Source organism: Mesoplodon mirus (genome assembly GCF_964341445.2).
Source record: "Mesoplodon mirus genome assembly, chromosome: 8".
In the NCBI taxonomy this organism is placed as follows: Eukaryota; Metazoa; Chordata; class Mammalia; order Artiodactyla; family Ziphiidae; genus Mesoplodon; species Mesoplodon mirus.
Window position 1 is genome coordinate 95,051,764 of NC_138984.1, and position 21,467 is coordinate 95,073,230.

General features: G+C 38.4%; 1 long non-coding RNA gene across 1 annotated transcript in view; it reads left to right on the forward strand.

Moving 5' to 3' along the window:
* The first annotated feature begins 463 nt into the window (after positions 1 to 463).
* Positions 464 to 21,467, forward strand: part of LOC309809764 — a 128,006-nt gene continuing 107,002 nt past the window's right edge. Inside the window, exon 1 of the long non-coding RNA XR_014294898.1 lies at positions 464 to 533. This is a non-coding gene — a long non-coding RNA (uncharacterized lncRNA). The remainder of the gene's footprint in view (positions 534 to 21,467) is intronic.

Sequence of the window (21,467 nt, forward strand, 5' to 3'; positions counted from 1 at the left end):
TTACTACTATTTTTGTGTAAAAATAAATTAATGTAAAGTTTCTCTTTCTTTGTCTAACGTAACTGGGTCCATTTTAAGCCCAGGTGTTGTATATACTTTAAAATTTTCTATATATTGTGATGTTTTGACACCTTAAAAAGAAAACTTTCTGGCTGGGAGAACTGGCCCTTTCTGGGGTTAGCTAATTCCTAGAGATAGCAAAGATCCCAGTGCAGGCATGCCTTTGATATGCAAACTCACCAGTCAAAGCAGCACCTCCTCTATCTGGTCCATACACCCCAGGAGCAATATTCCTCTGCTTTAATTATCCCAAGGCCAGGAACCAGGCAACTAGAGGACCATCCCTATAGTCCAAGGCCCTTTGGAATTATTGATAGTAGCCAATCCTAACCATTTACCTGCCCTGTCTTGCTTTTCCCACAGAAACGCCAATAAAGGTGGAGGCCTAAGCTTTCCTTGAACTCCAGTCTTCTGCCTGTGACCACCCAGGTGCTTTTCCATGTGGCCCTGCATGCACCTCCTCTCTAGGACATGTGAGTGTAATTAACTTTGTCTTTCTGAGTCTCTCTGTCTCTTCTTGTGGCCACCCCTGACCGACCACCTCATAAAATAACACAAAACAGGCTAGAAATTTGAAAACAGAACTTAAAAATCAAGGGAAAGAGGGAAATCAACAAAGTGCTCTGGGAATCACTCTTCAAAAAGCAGCAGCAGAATGTTCTTCTGAGATGTTTGTTCATCAGGCTGTCAGCAGCTCCACCTGCACCTAACTTCCAACTCCTTGACTGCATGAATGCCTCATGCTGTTGTCTGTGGATGAGGAGGGACAGCTGTGTACAGTAAAGACAAAGAATGGTACTGCATCAAAGCAACGCTTCTTTGTCAGGGCTGGCCCTGATTCAGGTGCTATTCATTTATACAGAAGCACTACAACTGAAAACTTGAAAACATTTTCTTTATTTAATAGGTTTCTTGGTTGTGTTTTTTGATGAAGTGATTTTATTGGCTCAACAATATTAACCTTGTTGAATAAAGCATCTACACAGATGAGAAAAATTTGATCATTATCTTGTAATGAACTGTGAATGATTCTTTGGCATTCCCTTATTGCCTTCATACAGAAGCCAGTACATTTGGCTTGACATTTGACTTAATTTCTCTTAGCCATGTCCAGAAACAGAAGCTCTTAAACTGAGCCACAGCTATTAATCATATAACAGGTGATTACTAAATGTGGAAGGAACAATGGAGGGAGTCACCTATTATTTTTAGACTCTGATGTGATCCTTATTTTATCATGTTTTTCTGAATATTGGCATGCTTGAAATTCAAAGGGGAAAAGAAACTGGCTTCTCTGTTGTAGAATGAAAATTATAGCTCAAATTTATCTAAAAGCTACTTTTTACTTAATGGTTGAGTTTTATTAATAAGTAATATATTTTTAATATGTTATCAATAATGGTAAAGAAATAATTTGGGGAGAAGAACACCTACCCCTATATCTTCATTTCACATGGAGCCTTGGCTATTCAGGATGGTATTCAAAAACCTTCATGTCGGTTGTAAGTTATAAATTTATTTGATTATTCACTTGAGGTATTCCAGAGATTATTTAGAGATTCTCTTTCTGAACTTTTTGGTAAGTTTTTGCATGTAATTCAAATGAAATTCTATTTGTTTAATGAAGGTATATTTTGGAATTTCAGGAACTACAAGTCAGATAAAAAGCCACATTTATTAGCCCCAGGAGATCACTATAAAACTCAGACATAAAATTAATTTCTCACAACACACGAAAGATAGAACTCCCTAGTTTATGGCAGCTGTCAGGAAACAGTGATATATTGTTCTTCTCCACTAAGTTGCTTCACCACCAGCAGGTTTTAGTTAACATTATTATGATAGTGAATGACCCTAAAGAGGGCTCCTTCGTTCACTTAAGGCTCCTTCCTAATAACCTACAGCTGTGTGAACACCATCAGCTATGGGAGTTTCTGATGGGCATATTAAAAGTGTTGGAATGTCACTCCATATGGTTCTTGTGGGCTTCCTTTGACAACTCATAATATTCCGTCAGTCCAGCTGTCAATGGCCAATTCCTCAGCTGGGCTGATGACTTGAAAAGCTACTCACCAGTCTTTGTTTCTCATTGTTGCTATTAAAAAGCCAGGAGCTCTTTGTTTGCAGTGGGTAAAAAATGAAGAGGTGCTCATGTTGAATCAACGCAGCCAAGGTTCTGAATAGGACTGTCTCCTCAAACCTCTGTAAACTTCTGTTTTTTTACACACTAAAGTACACTTGGTTGTGGGGATGCAAAGTGACTTGGAGGAGAAATTGTTATTGTTTCAACTGCATGGAAATATAATCACACATTTGCAAAAGAGGCCCCGAATGCAGCCCTGGGCACAAGTTTAAGAGTGATCTTATTTTGTTGGCTTGTAATGGACGTATTTAACTTTAGAACTTGTTTGCTGAAGAAAAACAATGAATGTAAAGAGGTAATGTTTTACTGTAAAACTTTAATTTAGAAAGAATTAGTGGGATCATTACATCCTTTATTTGGGAAAACAAAGAGGGGCATTATTGGAAAAGAGCAGAAAATCTACAAACTATATGTAAAATTAAATAGAATTTAAGGGGAAAAAGAGGTAAATATATAAAGCCTAATTCTGTAAAGAGGTTAAAGTTTTACTTTTTTACTCTTTTATTTTGGGACTAAATCTTAATTTAGAACCAGTCTTACAGAGCTTTGGCAATTGATTGCTTACATTGTCAGAGGAAAATAATGTGTTGATGTTTGTATGTTACCCTTGTTGATTTTTAGACATTTGCCTTTTTTTTATTGGAAAATTATTTTGTTTTAAGAAGATTGGTAGAAAGGAGACAGTTTCTAGGGAAAAGATTTTAGAATGATTGCCTTCATATATTTAGGCTTGTCTTTAAAAATTCATTTAATTTCTCTATGTTTCTGTTTACCTGTTTTCATAGAAGGCAAGAAAACACCAAATTAACTCCAGGATATGAGGAATGTCTTTATAAATATTTATAAATACTTTTCCAATAGTTCTAAGGCCTGTACAAGTGATGTTGAAACAAAAATGAATAATAAATTATTATTCCTATTTCATTAGGTGTTAGAGTCTGTGAAACATTCCTAAATCTCCAGAATCAGTTAAAGCATGTTTTTATAGCAGCTCAAAGCTAAAGACTCTAAGGAACATTAGCAGAACTTCATTTACCCAAAATTAATGGGCCCTGATGCAGTTGGAATTCTACGAAAAAGGGTATCATTGTATGATCCACACCTCTCTAATTACACAACTACTTTTTTTTTTTTTTTCTTTTTGCGGTATGCGGGCCTCTCACTGTTGTGGCCTCTCCCGTTGCGGAGCACAGGCTCCGGACGCGCAGGCCCAGCGGCCGTGGCTCACGGGCCCAGCCGCTCCGCGGCATATGGGATCCTCCCAGACCGGGACACGAACCCGTATCCCCTGCATCGGCAGGCGGACTCTCAACCACTGCGCCACCAGGGAGGCCCACAACTACTTTGTTTTAATGCTCTCCTCACATTTCTGATGGTTCGCGTACATTGTGGCAGCCATTTACTAATATCTCTTACTACTTTGTCTTTCCTCATACGTTTCATGTCTTCATCATGAAGACATGTTTTTGTAAGAAACTTTTCTATTATACCTTGCAAACAAATCTCAGTAGTTAGCCCCTTAAGTCTTTTCTTACATACCGTAAGAAATGTAATAATTATTTAAAATGCTCCCTTGAAGTTGGAAAGCAGATGGAAAGAAAGTGCTTTATTCACTTATTAAACTGTTTTCTACAATGTGTTGACTTATTTAAGATACATCTTAGAAAACAGAATGCTAAATATTGCCAGAATGAGGATAGAAGAGAGGGAACATTTGAAATTTGGAGGGTTTATTAAATATTGGCAATCAAGTACTTAAGTGTAACATATAGAGACCATATATATAACACAGTAAATAATTTTGTTTCTTAATACTTCAACCAGGATTTCATTATCTCAAGCCTATCTGTGGTTTTATTTCACAAAACATTGAGAAAGAAGAGAAAGATAAGAAAGAAAAAGCACAAGATAAAAATTAGAAAAATGTCCAGCACAATGATTGATTACTTTTTTATATGATAATACTGGGTCTGTTTTATCTGCATTTGGAATAAAATTATGGCAAAGTCAATGAGCACCCACCCGCCTCCCACCCAGATGTTTTCTAACATGTTCTAATGGAGGACATACAGGAAGGAAGCATCTTGCTTATTTAGATGTACCCTAATCAGTGAGTTAGGTTATAAAAATTAGGCCCTGTGGAAAAACTGAGAAGATGAAGGATAGGAACATAATTTCACAATAAAAAATAAACTGGAATTTTGGGAGCTCAGGAGGCTGAAAATTCAGTTATTGAAAAAATGACTGAGGGTGCTAGAACAGTTGGACATCCACGAGCAAAAAAGTGAATCTAGACCCAGGCCTTCCTTACACACTTCACCAAAACTAACTCAGAATGGATCTTTGACCTAAATGTAAAATGTAAAACCATAAAACTCTAGGAAACAACATAGGGAAAAAAAAATCTAAATGACCTTGGGTATGGCAGTGACTTTAGATATAACACCAAGGAACCATCCATGAAAAAAAAAATTGATAAACTAGTCTTCATTAAAACTAAAAATCTGCTCTGTGAAGGACAATGTCAGGAGAAAGAGAGACAAGCCACAAACTGGGAGAAAATATTTGCAAAAGACCTATCTGATAAAGGATATTATCCAAAATATACAAAGAACTCTTAAAACTCAACAATAGGAAAATAGCCTGATTGAAAAATGGGCAAGAGAGCTCATCCACCATATGAAGTTACAGCAAGAAGATGGACATATATGAACCAGGAAGCAGGCCCTCACCAGGCACTGAATCTGCCAGTGCCTTCATCTTGGACCTACTTGTCTCCAGAACCATGAGAAATAAATTTCTGTTGTTTATAAGCCCCCTCCCACAAAATGGGCATGAGACCTGAATAGACATTTAACCAAAGAAGATATACGTATGGTAAAAAGCACATGAAAAGATGTTCCATATCATATGTCATTAGGAAATTGAAAATTAAACAACAATGAGATACCACTACACACCTGTTAGAATGGCCAAAATGCCAAACACTGACACCACCAAATCCTGGGGAGGGTATAGAGCATTAGGAACTCTCATTCATTGCTAGTGGGGTACAAAATAGTACAGCCACTTTGGAAGATGGTTTGACAGTTTTTCACAAAACTAAACACTCTTACCATATGAGCCAGCAATTGTGCTCCTTGGAATTTGCCTTAATGAATGGAAAACTTATGTCTACATAGAAGCTTGTACAAGGATGTTTATAGCGTCTTTATTCATAATGCCTCCAACCTGGAAACAACTAAGATGTCCTTCAGTAGGTGAATGGATAAACTGTGGTATCTCCAGACAATGAAATATCACTCAGTAACTAAAAATAAATGAGCTATCAAGTCATGAAAGACACGGAGGGACCTTAAATTAATATTTCTAAGTGAAAGAAACTGAAAAGGCTACATACTGTACAATTCCAACTATATGACGTTCTGGAAAAGGCAAAACTATGGAGATAGAGATCAGTGGTTGCCAGGGGTTAGGGGGAGGGAAGGATGATCAGGCAGAGTACAGAGGATTTTTAGGGCAGTGAAGTTATTCTGTGTGATACTACAGTGGTGGATACGTGTCATTAAATATTTGTCAAAATTTATAAAATATACAACACCAAGAGTGAACACTAATGAAAACTATGGATGTTGGGTAGATAATGACGTGTCCATGTAGGTTCATCGATTTTAACAAATACAGTATCCCCCTGTGGTGTCAGATGTTGATAGTGGGAGAGATTGTGCATATGTGGGAGCAGGGGGCATACGGGAACTCTTTGTACTTTCTGCTCAATTTTGCTGTGAAATTAAAACTGCACTAAAAAATTAAGTGCACTTAAATGGCTGAGGACATTTAAAGACTAGAACTGATATTTTATCTCCAGGTACCTCAAGCAGCTGTGAGCTGCTGCACATCTCCCTTTATGGCCACAGACCTATGAAGGCAGTTCTGGGTGTCCTTGAGCTAGTCGTAATTTGGGGGAGTAAAGAACTTGGAATGGTGGCATCAGTGAAGTGTGGAAAAAGCTCACAAGGAAATCAGGGCATGGAGAGAGTACCTGTCAGAGAAGCAGCTGCTAGGTGGACCGTTCAGGAGTGAACCAGTTCATCTTTTCCCTAGAAAGATACTAAGGAAGGTAACTGTTGGGTGGAGGTTGCACTTGGGGGGCTGAGACGATAGTTGCTAGAAAAGCCGACATCTGCTTTCATACCTGCACAAAGGAGGGATTTTATTTTGCATTCTGTAATGCTTCTTTTGGGGTAGGTAGGGCATAAAATAGTGAAGAAATAAGTGTTTGACGCATGATAGATACAATTTAAAGTTGTAAGTGAATGGCAAGAAAATGTAAGAGGCAAACTTAACACATGATGGGTAAGAATAAACGTGTTAAATATAAACATTACATGAAAATATATCATTAATTTTCCATTTTTTAAAACACCATAGCAATTGTATAAAGGGGACATAAAAATGAGTATATTTTAAGCTAATGTTTATGGGTACCTGAAGAAATAAAGAATATCGAGGGAAATAGAAACTTTTAAAATTCTAAACTGTGACATAAGGAAATCTCATAGTTCAGTCAACTAGAAGGGAGATAAAATAGTGTCCAGGCATTTCTTAATTGGAAATTTCTTTTTCTTAGCCCAAAAAGAAACTTTCCATCTGTTCTAGCATCTGCTTACTGTGGTTCAAGAATTTCTCCAATTTAACAAGTAGGTGTGACAGTTGTGACATTGGGAATTTTTATAAGGAAGCACAAAAGAGTTGGGGTGGCTGATAACTGGTTTCATAAGCTTTTCGCAGATTCCTTATATACACACAGAATTAAAATAGCTCATCACATGGCATATTTATACCTTTTATAAAAAAACTCTTTCAATTGATGTGATATTGGAATTGTACTTTTTTAAAAACCTATTTATCATGAGAAGAGCAGAAAGTGGTTTTGCCCAATTACAGGCCCTGGTAGGATTTTAGGAGATGTGACTTCTAGGTCTGTTTGTGAGGCTAATCCCCTGTGGCTTTCAGAAAGTTGCCTCATTTCTCTTTGACTCAATTTGTCCACTGGTTAAAATGCAAATTTAAATATCTGCCTATTCTGAATATACTGGAACGTTGAGGAAGAAAATATACTAGGCATATAGTTGCTATAGACTGAATATTTGTGTCCCTCTCTATATTTCTATGTTGAAATCCTAATGCCCAATGCGATGGTATTAATAGGTAGGGCCTTTGAGAGGTACTTAAGCCATGAGGGAGGAGCCCTCATGAATGGGATCAGTGACTTATAAAAGTGGCCCCAGAGAGATCCCTAACTCTTCCACTATGTGAGGATACAGGCTATGAACCAGGAAGCAGGCCTTCACCATAAACACAACCATTTTGGCACCTTGATCTTGGACTTCCTAGCCTCCAGAACTGTAAGAAATAAATTTTTGCGGTTTTTAAGTTACTCAGTCCATCACATTTTGTTATAGCAGCCTGAACGGATTAAGAGAATGGTATATATGGGGCTTCCCTGGTGCACAGGGTTAAGAATCCGCCTGCCAATGCAGGGGACATGGGTTCGAGCCCTGGTCCGGGAAGATCCCACATGCCGTGGAGCAACTAAGCCCGCAAGCCACAACTACTGAGCCTGTGCTCTAGAGCCCATGAGCCACAACTGCTGAGCCCATGTGCCACAACTACTGAGCCCGCGTGCCTAGAGCCTGTGCTCTGCAACAAGAGAAGCCACCACAGTGAGAAGCCCGCGCACTGCAAGGAAGAGTAGCCCCCGCTTGCTGCAACTAGAGAAAGCCCGCGCACAGCAATGGAGACCCAATGCAATCAAAAATAAAAAAAAATAAATAAAATTTAAAAATAATTTAAAAAAAGAACAGTGTATGAATGCAAATGAAGATCATTACAGTTGAGTCTTCCTCCACCTCTTATGTTTGCTTAGAAACTCTGGATTCTGAAGTTTTATAATGTCTTGCTTTCATTTGAGGGAAAAAAACATGATCTTAAAAAGTTTAGAACTTCTGAATATGTCTTGAATATGTAAAATTTTCTTTCCCCCTTTTAAAAACTTAAAAATTTATCTTAATTTATTAAATTATTTTTGCTTTGTCTTTATAGCTATATAACGTCTCCAGTATTTCATTGTGCTTTTCAGTGAGTGTCAGGCACCTAGTGAAGCAAACATTTTTGTGTGATCATTATCTGTCTGTCTTTCACATTTGGGAATAGAAGAAGTGAGAGTACCACTTTAGTTGGTATTCTGCCATGTGCCCAAACCAAATATCTCTTGCCCCTTTGAATCTAATGTATATTCCAGTTTGATTTTTGTTTGAAATGATTTTCTGTGGTCTCACAGTACAGGTCATCCAGGTGTGGTCATCAGGGGTGGCTCCAGGTGACCTTAGGATTCTGTGCTCCTGGTCAGTTTAGTAGTCTCCAGACCATGACCAGACCCATGAGGTTTACAGTTGGAAAAGGTCTTGGTCTCGGGTCACTCAGAGCCATTCTTTGTAAAAAGAACCTTTCCTGTCCACATTCTATTCTTTTGATTTGACTAGAATTCTACGGGAGTGAGATGACATATGGGAAAGGCTGAGAAATTGAGGAATTCTGATGCAAACTTGCCTAATGTTATGAAAGGTGAACAATAGTTGGGAGTTAATATTTCCTTTAATTACTAGGCCAAAATACACATTTTCTCTCACACATCCCCAAGAAGCAAAGAATACGAGAGACTTTGAGCTTTTAAGTGATCCTTCATATTTTGTTGACTTGCTAGAATCTTGTATTTGCTATTCTATTATCTATGTCTATATCTGTACCTATAATGTTAAGAATATTAACAGAGTCAAAAATAGAGAAAGAAAGAATGTATATATTACCTCAAAATATGTGAAGAGATGCTCAACCTAAAATTAATTAGGAACACAAGACCACAATGAGATACCATTTTACACACAACAGACGGGAAAAAATTGAGCAGTCTAGTAATACCAAGTGTTGGTGCAGATGTAGGTCAACTGGATTTTGTATTCGTAGCTGGTAGGGATATAAATGGGTTCCACTACTTTGGAGAATAATTTGGTTTTGTGAATTAGAGCATTTGTATACCATTTGACTCAGTTCCACTCCCTTATGTATATACAGTCATGTGTATGAGGAAACATGAACATGTATCTATAATAGCCACACACTGGAGAAAGCCCACTGTGGTCCCTGAATAAATCAATGATAGTTCATGAACCAAGGGTAATGATTCTGCACAACTGGTGTTCATCCAAGATAAAAGACTAAGGAAAACAAGAAGCATCAAGATGAGCACCTAATACAGCATCTGACACATAGAATGCATGTAATCATTTCTTGAATAGATGAATGATAAAAATCATTCATTTCAGGACATTATGTGACTCTTCAGGTATTGGCAAATGTTAAAACAGCCTCTCCTGACTAACCTATTTCCTTCTGATGAGACCACAGATATTTACTAAGAGCCCCTTTACCAAATATTTTCACATCATTAATGATTGTGTATTATATTCATGTGTATTTTACTGTGTAAATGGTACTAAAAATTTTTCACCCTGCTCGTTTTGTAACTAGAAGCAGCTTATAAACTCCTGGAGGGCAAGGGCCATGTCTGAGTTTCCTTTTCTTTTCTTACAAAACTACATGGAATGGATAATCAGTAACTGCTTAGAACCTAATGGTGAAATAAAAATCTACTCAAATTATCCTCTTTTTTTAAAAAAGTCTATTTTGAAAAGAACAAATCATGGTCAAAAGCAGAATATTTCAACTGGATTAGGTGCTCCATGATGTCAAGTGGATACTCTTAAAGAAAAATTCAGTGTATAGATAGTGAAGTTGTAGCTATAATCTTTATGTGTAGGAATATGTTTGTGACAAACACAAGGAAATTTTTATGTGGTAATACTAGGATGTAATGAAATTCTTAGCACACAAGGCATCAATGATAGAAAAACACTGTATATCTGATATTCATCCAATTAAAAGCATCTAAACAATGTACTATGCTCATTATCTTGCTAAGAAAAAATGGAATCCAGAAAGCTGTTGATATTTCAGTTCTAAGAAGTTATTTTTTGTTGTTGTTGTTTAATCAAGTACTAATCAGGAGAGGTACACTTCATAACAGAAGAGCAAATTTAACTGACATCAAAACTACCCAGGCAAAAAAACAAAAAAACAAAAAAACCCCAAAAAATCTACCCAGGCAGTTAGCCTTAGATGATTATTCTCAGAACTGTGTTAGCCTATTTCCAATTAAATTATACTTCCTGTTGTTATAGTGGCTACAAGAGGCACAAATTTAAAGAGAAAAAGAAAGTGGACTTCCCACTCTTTTCCCTTCTACCTACCTAGTACATCTCCTGTTTTAACCTTCTAATATGCTAATTGGTTCATGTGTATCAGATGAGATTCTTTTCATAGAAAGCAACAGAAATCCCAAACGGAAATAACCGAAAAGGAAGCTTATTGTTTCATTAATTGAGCACTCTATATCTGTTATGACTAGGAGTTATTATTGGTTCTGCTTACTCTGGCTTGGCTCCATTTTAGGGCAGGCTTTTTAGTGGTGGTTACTTATGTAATAGGAAAGAAAACTTCTGTCCTTCAAGAGTAGAGCACAAACTTGGCTCTCCTAAGTTGATATTGCGCTATGGACCCATCCCTGAAGCAATCCGTGTGTCCAGGGAAACAGAATTAGTTTAGACCTGCAGTACAAGTCTACCTCTATGGACGTGGGACTGGGGACTATGTGTTACAAACACAAAGGCTGCATCTAGGAAAGATAAATACTTGGACAAAATTTAGGGTACTGTTACCAAGGGTAACTCTGTGCTAAATGGTCCATTTATCTACTATAGTATACCTTTCAAGTCAGTTCCACGTTTTCTTATAACATCTTTAATGATTATGGGCTATATTTTTATTTTATTTTTTTTTTGTATAGAAATATGAGGGTTACCTGGCAGGATAGAACAGTTTTTTGTTTCTTGGTTGGTGAAAGAAAGTGCAAGCCACTTTTCTGCTAGGTGACTACAAGGGATCAATTTGGAACAGATTTTCTTAATTCTGAGAATTTCTTTAAGGTCACTTATTATTCAAATGGAAGAAGTAAGAACCCATTGATTCAGGAAAAGTATGTATAAGAATATTTTGTGACTCCTTAAACGTTTTCTCCATGTATCTTTTGCTATGTAAGCTTGGGGAAAAGTGGAGTAAATTTGCATTGTCAAGGACTTCTAGGAGGAAATAGAATGTCCCCATTTTGTTTGAGACCACCTTATCCCAAGTAACATTGGATAGGTTGAGATGTTTTCAAATAAGTTCACCTGTGTCCCCAAAGGAACATTTGTCCCAAGGGAGGCAGATATTTGACAAGTGAATTGTAGGAAATCATGAAGATTCATTCCATAACACTGTGTGCCTGGAAAACCTCTCTGTCACAAGGGGATATTGTGGGAACAGTGGCTTAGACTGAAAAGATAAGAGGAGATCTGTAACTTTGGTACACCTCCGCAGCTTCTGTTGCATCATTAGGAGGGTAAAAAGGCTCAAATGAATGCACTGGATCAGATCAGCTAAGTGCAGTGAATTTGCATGGCAGTGACGACAGGAATGAGAGTTGAATATTGGGGCTAGTCTGAAACTGGTCAAGACAGCTTGAGTGCCTTCTCTTCCTCCTCCTCTAGTTTTTCTCTTTCTTTCCCTCCGTCTCTCCCTCCCTGCCTCCTTCTGTTCTTCTGCTAAAGATGAGTAACCGAGGAACAGAGATGACCCCTTTGGATTGTGTAAGTGTCCGTGGTTCTTGACAGCTTGGTTAAGGGGAGAGGTTTCAAGAGGGAGCCACTGGACTTCCTTTTAAATTGGTCCTGTGGGGGATTGAATGATTGATTTGAATATGAAAAAGACTTATTATCTTAATTATACCTCAAGCTGATGATGCAGGTCATGTTGATTTTACTGGATTAATTTTAAAAAAGAATCATTCTTAAGAGTTTTGCTTTTCCTCCTCCTGCTTTCTGTCTTCCAAACCTGATCGGTCAAACCTGATCTTTAAAATAAACTGTTCCACACCGTCAAATGGGGACTTGGATGGGAATAGCATATCTAAAGAAATAATGAAACACTTGGAAGAGGAGAGGGGTCAACAGAGAAAACAAGGGCCAGCGAGTTGAGCATTGGCACTTTACTTCCCCGCAGAGGGAACGCTGGCTCAGGGACCTGTCAGACGTCTTGGCAGGAATATCTCAGTTCTCAGTCAAGTTTCCTTAGCCAGATGCCATTGAACAATCAAATCAAATAATTAACTCCATTTTCAAATTCCATGTTCATGAAGCAAACTTCTTATATTTTGGCCTCCCCATAGGGAAAGAATTGACTGAATAAAGTATATATTAAACTGGAATCTTTGGTGATGGAGGATGGCAACATGAAACAGCTTTGAAAACACCCATTTCAAAATTAATAGAAAAAATACTTTGGAAAATGTAAAAATAAATGACAGCACCATTCTCAAGTCAAACTAAAACGGATGATTGAGGATGTCAGCTCTCTCATAAAGACAGTAAGGACAGCAAAAAGTTTGTGTTTGACTTTTAGTCTTCCTTTTTGAGAGACCTACTATGTGAGATTCTGAGGATATAGCAATGAACAAGATAGTTATGTTTTCTGCCCCCATGGAGAAAAATTCTCATGGAAGAAAATTGATTATATAAGAGTAGTTAATTATAACTTTTAGTAGCAGAGGTGAGAATGAGAAATAAAAAGTGCTTTTCAAACATGGAGTGAGGTGCCTGTCCTAGTCTGAGGGGCTAGGGAAGGCTTTCTTAAGGAAATAACATATGACCTTGGATATGAAGTCTGAGGAAAGAGGAAGATGAATAGCAGCAGAGGACAAAGGGGACATTTTCTAGATTGTATCAGTCAAGGTTCTTGGTTACAAATAATAGAAGCTAACTGACTAGCTAGCAGATTAAAAAAATTATTGAAAAAACATTGAGCATATCACAGAATTAATTGGGAGACTGGGAAATAGGTTTAGAGAGTGAGACAGAACCAAAAAAAATCTAACACAATGGAAAACACAGCTCAGAACACACCGGGATAGTTGTATGCTTGGGATGCTGTAACTGACGCTATCTCCACTTGGTGTTTGTGCTGAGCTGTAAGTAATCTTCAACCGTCATTGTGTCCTTGTTTCACGTTCACTTTTCAAAGTCTTGGCAGGAGTATCTGACTGACCAAGTATGGTGGCCATTCTCTAAGGTGACTCATTCATGATTCTGCTTGGTATTCATGCCCTGTGTAGTCCCCTCTCATATTGTATTAGGGTTGATCTTTGTGACCAATAGAGTATAGCAGAAGTGATGGAATGTAACTTCTGAGGCCAGATCACAGAAGACATTGTCACTTCTGCCTTGCTCTTCCTTGGACCACTTGCTTTTGAGGAAGCCAGCTGCCGTGTTGTGAGGGCACTTCATCAGCCTTTTGGAGAAGTCTACATGGTGAGGAATGGAAGCCTCCTGCCAACAGCTGGCACCAACTTGTCAGTCATGTGAGTGAACCATCTTGGGAGTGGATCCTTCAGATAATGTCTCCATTACAACCTCATGAGAGGCTGAGCCAGAATGACCCAGCTGAGATGCTCCTGAATCCCTGTTCCACAGAAACTGTATGAGATAGCAAATGTTTGTTTTCATTTTAAGTTGCTAAACATTAGGGTAATTTGTTACACAGAAATAAGTAACTAATACACACGCCCGATTCCTATCTGCCAAAAAGAGAGAGGTCCTACCATTTTACAGATGAGGAAATTAACTCAGATTTCAAGTCTTTAATTTTTTTCCCATATCACTTAATAAACATTTGCATGGCTCTCCTTTGTACCAGCCACTGTTGTAAATACTTTACAAATTTTAACTCACTTAATCCTCCTAGAAGCCCTATGAGGTAGGCACTGTTAGTTCCAGTTTTGGACTGAATTTTGTTCCTCCAAAATCAGTATGTTGAAGCCCTAACCCCCAATGTGACTGTATTTGGAAATGGGGCCTTTCACGAGGTAATTAGGGTTAAATGAAGTCATGACCCTAATCCAGTGTGATTGATGTCCTTATGAGAAGAGGAAGAGATGGCAGGCATGTAAATGCACAGAGAGAAAGTCATCTGCCAGCAAAGGAGAGAGGCCTCAGGAGAAACCATACCTGCCAGCACCTTGACTGTGGACTTCCAAGCTACAGGATGTGGGAAAATAGCTTTCTGTTGTGTAGGCCACCCAGTCTGCGGGGTTTTGTTACGGCAGTCCTAGCTGACTAATACTAGACAACACCATAGGTCTGCGTGAGTCAGACTATTCTGATTGCTGCTCTCACTCTGCTGTCCATTATGGTAATCACCCCCACCTTGCCTTTGGTGGTTGAGGCTATAGATAAAGAAACTGAGGCACAGAGACGTTAAGTAACTTGTTCAGGGTCACGCAGCTGGTAAGTGGTAAATTGGGATTTGAATTCTAAATGAATCCACTATGCTACATCTTAATAAATACAGTTATACTTCCTCAAGAACTTTATATTCTGTACATGTTTTTAAATTGAGATTGTTGACATAGCTTCTAAATGGGTTTAATAAGAAGTTTTAAAACGATTTTGGCCTCCAGTGGAACAAATTAACTAAAGCATCCATTCTGAATTTCCTGAACTATTTGAATAATAAATGTTTGCCTGAGATGCACTTAACTGTAAGTAATCTCTGTCACTGTGTCTGTCCTCTTTCACGCTCTCAGAAGCAGAAGCATCTGATTGGCTGAGCCCATCTCCTATCTACCAGTTAAATTCAGTTAACTTCGTTAGCTGTATGGCAGGAAACTCTCACATAATAACTTAGATAGAGAAAACATCCCCGATGCAAGGATTTACCCTTCTGTGTTGTAACCCAGATGTGGTCCAAGCTATCCTCAGCCCTTGCCTTGTACTGAGACTCTCAGCACTTGATTGGTTCCTCAAAACACATCTAATTTTATAACACATTCATGAGAAATTAATATTTTACTAAAACTCTTCTGTACAGAGGGTAGGATTTCCATTACACACAGCCTAGCAGACCCTTAATATGAATCTCTAGTAGATCGTTTGGTTTTCATTCTCAAAATTTCTCTTCTTGCTGTTAGCCTCAACTGTCATTTTTTCCCCTTCCCTTACACAGTCCCTAAAAATCCCCTCTGCTGTCTTGATTATTTTAGTTCTGTGCAAACTCCTCTTGGCAAAACAAATGCCCTCTCTCCAGTGGTGCAACGACTATCTATTATAGACTCTACTGCCTATATAGGTAACACTGAGGTAGGCTGGGGCTTTGTGTAAGGAAAGGGGGAGTACAGCAAACTGTTGAACTCTGAGGCTGCATGCCTTGCTTTAAAGACACTCAAATTCAATGAAAAACAAACATCCAAACAAACAAAACGCAAAGAACACCTGTGGTAGCTAGACAAAATATTTCTGCGGGCTGGGTTTAGTTGATTTGCTGTCCTTTCCTTTCTTCATTGTTCCTCAAGCTACCCTAAATGACTTTTCAAAATATTCAAGTAATGCAAAGCTATTCCACAGCAGGAATTCTAGGCTCGGAAAATAGCAGTATATAGTGACTTGTAGGCATGGTGAGAAAGAGAGTTGGACAAATAGTTCACCAGTAATCTCAGGGCTTGTAGGTAGGAAAATGGATGAATCCATACTGAAATCAAAGGAGATAAATCTCAGCCCAAATCTCAAAACCAACTGTCTATTTTATAATTACAATAGCAGCCTACTTCCTTATTCTGCACTTATTTTGCTGTGTGATACTGGGGAGACAGTTTGGTTTTCTATTCTAGACAGAATAGGTTTTCTGCTCTGGGTTCTGACCCAGTCCCACCTGCTGGAGAGGCTTAAATTAAAAGCAGAGATATGGATGCAGATTGGTAGGGACATGGCATTTTGGCAATTTTCTTTTTTTCTTTTTTTTTTTTTTTGGCTAATTGTAACATTGCCCTTATTTGAATCACTTCAGGGCCAAGATATATCTATTTCACATGTATGTGAAACAAAGCAATCAAATCTTGGTAGGGAAGGGTACAAATTAGCTTGTTCTATTTTTTCTCAAGTATTAGATTTTCAGTCAGGGATTTTTGTAGCATCTCAGAGAATGCTATAACTGAGTAGAGTATTAATGCACCTAAAAGCTAAACATTGATAATGTGTAATGAGCAATCTGCTAAATGTTAATACGATTTATCCTTTTTAAATTTGATAAACGTGACATATTGCATGCACTTAGTGCTAATCTATTTTAGACATTCATTTGGTTTGACCTATAACCATACTATATTATGTTCCTTGAGATATTTATCTTGTCATTTGGAAACAAGATTACAATTAATGTGACATACATGACTTTAAATTACTACCTCAACTAGAGATGTGTCAGTAATGAATTAGCCACGGCTTTGAACCCTCTGCTTATAATTTAAATTACCACCCTTTAGCTGATGCATCATTGTAATCCATTAAATAAATCGCAGAATCAAAGAAGCACATATTGTTTTTGATTCTAGAGCTATCAGTGACATTTTTCCATTTAATTTACCTAACTCTAGGCTAATGTATCCAAATTCAAGTAATAACAATCACGAGAGAGAGCATATGTCTGTGTTAATACTAAAATAAAATCATAGGCAGACTTCATATAAACTAGATGTACAGAAACATTATCCTATTTTGCTGCATTCCACTTTTAAGGAGAAAAAAATATGACACTGGAAAAAGTGAGCTCATACTAAGGACTTGGTAAGGCATTTTTCAGGAGAGAGCCCTGTAAGAAAAAGTTCAATTTGTTATGTTTTCCACACCGTCTCAGCATTGACTTTGCCAGACTGTAAGTTCTGGAAAGGCGCAGAATAGAAACACACTAAATATTTGTTGAATGATATCTGTGGCAATAATTGATAACCATTTATTATGAATAGCGGCAGATTAAATTTTGCTCACTATCCTCCATTTGCTCTTATTGTATGGACACATTATTAAGCTCTTACTGTATACTAGGCACTGTACTAAAGCATATTTCATGTATAAACTCATGTTTTGTGTATTAACACATATATATCATATTATAATACATGTAATATAAATACATGTAACATTTAATATACATTATATATATAATGTATATAGATAAAATCTCTCTCTAAAAAGATAGTAACGGGCCTCCCTGGTGGCGCAGTGGTTGAGAGTCCGCCTGCCGATGCAGGGGATACGGGTTCGTGCCCCGGTCTGGGAGGATCCCATATGCCGCGGAGCGGCTGGGCCCGTGAGCCATGGCCGCTGGGCCTGCGCATCCGGAGCCTGTGCTCCGCAACGGGAGAGGCCACAGCAGTGAGAGGCCCGCATACCGCAAAAAGAAAAAAAAATAAAAAATAAAAAATAAAAAAAAAATAAAAAGATAGTAAGGTTCTAAAGAGCAGAGATTGTCTTAAACCTCTTTAGTGTTTTCCTCTGTGTACCTGGAAAAATGCTGTTACATAATTGTCATGCAGTAAAGACCTGTTGAGTTAAAATTAAAATTTGTGACTTCACATTTTAGAGTGCCCTAGAAGAAGAATAGTCCCCCAGGGCTAATAGAACTATGAGTAACCCAAACCAGAGGTAAAATAGCAAAGGTCAGAGAAGCCTAGTTTTTTCTCTAATGTATTAAAATGCCGTAGATTTGCTAGATTCAATCCATCAACAAGTTAAATGCCTGGTATTAGGCTGGAGGGGGAGATTAATAAACTTCTACTCATTTACAGTCTAAATACAGAGCCCAGAGTAGTACATATGAACACGAGAACTATTAAATGGTGAATCACATGATAACACCTAGAACATGAGTTCAGAGAAAAAAGTATTAGGGGACAAAAAACCAGAGAAGTTCCCTAACTACTCTGAGTAGTAGGCCTTTGAGTCAGACAGATGGGGTATGAATCTGGACTCCGCTACTTTTTTTTTCTGTGTATCTTGAGGCAAGTTACTTAACTGCTCTGAGCTTTATGCCTCTCTAAAATGGAGTACTACCTCCCTGTGGAGTTGTGACAAGTAAGGTCATAAACGTTAAACACTTAGAACATTGCTTTACACAAGGTAAACCATCATTTGGATTAGTCAAAAAAGGTTTCGAGGTGAAGTGATAATTTAGCTAGACCTTAAAGGGTTAGGCTTTGGGTGAGAGAGGGAGGGATCAAGGGCAAGAGAAGGCAAGAATGAGAACAGGACATATGAGCAAGAGTCAGGGAGGGAGTCCTTTAAGCAAAATGGGAGAAGTCAGCAGCAGGGGAAAATTTGTTCAGTAAAATGGGTTCATATGGTTGGGAGCCTGGATAGCATGGCAGAGGTGTCTAGACTAGAAATTTTTTCCAAACTGAGGCTCTGGAGCACTCCAAACCTAAGTTTTAGATGGCATGTTATTGTGACTAAATATGCCTTTATATTTGCTTTTTCTTCCAGCGCTTGGTGTGTTGTCTTGTATATTATGGGCAATAAATATATTGTTTTTATGTAAATTAATGGTCTGCATGCTGATAGTCCTTCACTCTGCTTTTTCTTGCACAGGTCTGATGTGTGTATGTGTGTGGCTGTCCTTCCATAAAAAAGGAAGAGTATATACACATTAAAGATGATCAATAAGTGCTTAGGAGTCTTAGAATTAAAGTTCTATGGAAGTATAATATGAAATGGATTCTACATAAAGCATATATTTATGAATGTTCTGTGTCATGGTGCTAAATTATTTGGAATCAAGTACAGTGTATTCTCTTAAGGAAGTACTCCAAAATGTCAGGTTTTAATAATAGAATTAATTATAATGCATATTAATTTAGAATATATAAAAACTTTTCCCCAAGTTTTAAAATAAGGAAATCTACATCTTTTGGCAATTTAAATTTCAGTTTAGGGCTTCCCTGGTGGCGCACTGGTTGAGAGTCCGCCTGCTGATGCAGGGGACACGGGTTCGTGCCCTGGTCCGGGAAGATCCCACATGCCGTGGAGCGGCTGGGCCCGTGAGCCATGGCCGCTGAGCCTGCGCATCCGGAGCCTGTGCTCCACAACGGGAGAGGCCACAAGAGTGAGAGGCCCGCGTACCGCAAAAAAAAAAAAAAAAAAAAAGTTCAGTTTATTGAACTTATTGTGCCGTTTAATAAATTAAGGCCATCAGTAAGTAACTTGACCTATAGAATGACTCAGTAGAATATGTCAATAGAATGACACATGAAAAAAGAAAATAAGACATTTTCCAAAATATCAGACTTAATTTTACGTGAAATTAATCTATTAGCTACCTGCTAGATAGCTTGGTTTTCCCAGGCCCAAAGGGCTGGGAATAATTTGTTTTTACTGAACTTGACTATTGTACTCTAAGGAAAATGTGTTTGAAAAAAATAAAGTTTTATTTTCTGAGCTTTAGACATAGCTATCTGAGGAGTTTATAGGACTTTCCTGGGCGTCTGATTGAGGCTGTCTGATTGTTATTTAGATTTTCTCCAACATACAACACTTAGTTTGCAGAGTGGTGGCTCACAGGAAAATGGCTGCCTAGCAGAGGCAGAAGTATAATTATGATATCATTAGAAATACTTAAATATAAATAACATTCTATATTTGCCCTTGTCACTTGTCTGGGTTTTGACAGGAGCCAGTTTTGATGGGATTCCTGTGGCCCCATAGATTTTTATCCTGTTATCCAATTTTCCGCTGCACTGCTTTCCTTCTGTCAAACTGACTGCCAGCCAGCCTTGCATTTTCCCGGGAGGAAGAGCAAAGCTTTGTATTATAGTGGACAGGAGAAGGAGAACAAAAAACTGATTTTCCCCCTCCGAGTGCTGCACTCTCTCTTTCTAATGGAAAATTCCATTGTCTGGGGGTTGAGAGGATAGGGGGATAGGGAAGACGAAAGACCTCAGGTTTTCATTCAATGGTGCAAGGAAATGTTGCAGAGCAGACTGAGAGACCAAGCTGAGCAGCGTACAGAGCAGCAGACAGTTTTCCAGGATGCTCAGGGTCACAAGAGTGGCTGAAATGCTGCCAACACTGGTTTGTGCTGAGTATTCCCTAGCATTTCAAATATTGGCTTGCTGTTGTATAAAATAAATGGATAGTTATTCATCATGTGTAAGGGAAAAGAGAAGGAGCATTTTCCCTCCAGGTGAAGATATTGCAGTGGATGCTATTGTATTTGGGGGTTTCCCATCGACATTGGCTTATGGTTCAGGGCTTAGAACAGAGGTCAGACAGGTAACAAAAATGAGTGGATTTGACAGTGTTAAAAAGTGAGGAAGAGTGAGAAGTGGGGTGAGGCGGCAAAGCCAGGCTCCATCTAAAAGCCTTCAAAGTGCCAAATTGCAAAACCCAAACCAAACCAAATCACACTCTCTAGGCCACACGTGTTATGAAGCTGAAGGTGGCCCATGTCCTTTTGGGTGCAATTTCTGGGTAGAGAAAGAGTGGTTCTGTGGCCTGCCAAGGAGCCAGTGATGCATGAGGTAACTGAGAGGGCAGTTGTTTTTGTTGTTTAATAACTGTGATCCCTTACTGTTAAGATTAAGACTTTATTTATTGTGGCTCAGGAACAGTATTTTGCTTATATCACTTAAGCCTTATCATCATCTTTGAAAAATCAGTTCATTACATGTGTAAAAAAGGCATGAAGTTCAACAAATATTTTTCTTCTTATTTACATTATAAGCAAACCATGGGAGTATCTCTTAGAAGCTTGGGAATATACTTAGCATCATGTATTACAGGTCAGTTTCTACACCTGTCAGTACAAATGCATTATATGCCACTGAAAATGTTTATCTAAGAAATGCTGTCAGCTGTTATTTCAGTTCCATTCTGAGTGTAGGGAAATGTCTTAGTGAGTGGGATATGATTTTCTCATAAGTGTGTGAGTATTTAAGATATTGGGAATAAATGTGAAAGAAATTCATCTCTCCTACTTTCTGGGTAGTCTGTGCTTTAAAATGGAGGTGTAGGACTTCCTTAGTGGCGCAGTGGTTAGGAGTCCGCCTGCCGATGCAGCGGACGTGGGTTCGTGCCCCGGTCCGGGAGGATCCCACATGCCACGGAGCAGCTGGGCCCGTGAGCCATGGCCGCTGAGCCTGCGTGTCTGGAGCCTGTGCCCTGCAATGGGAGAGGCCACAGTGGTGAGAGGCCCGCGTACCGCCAAAAAAATAATAATAATAAATAAA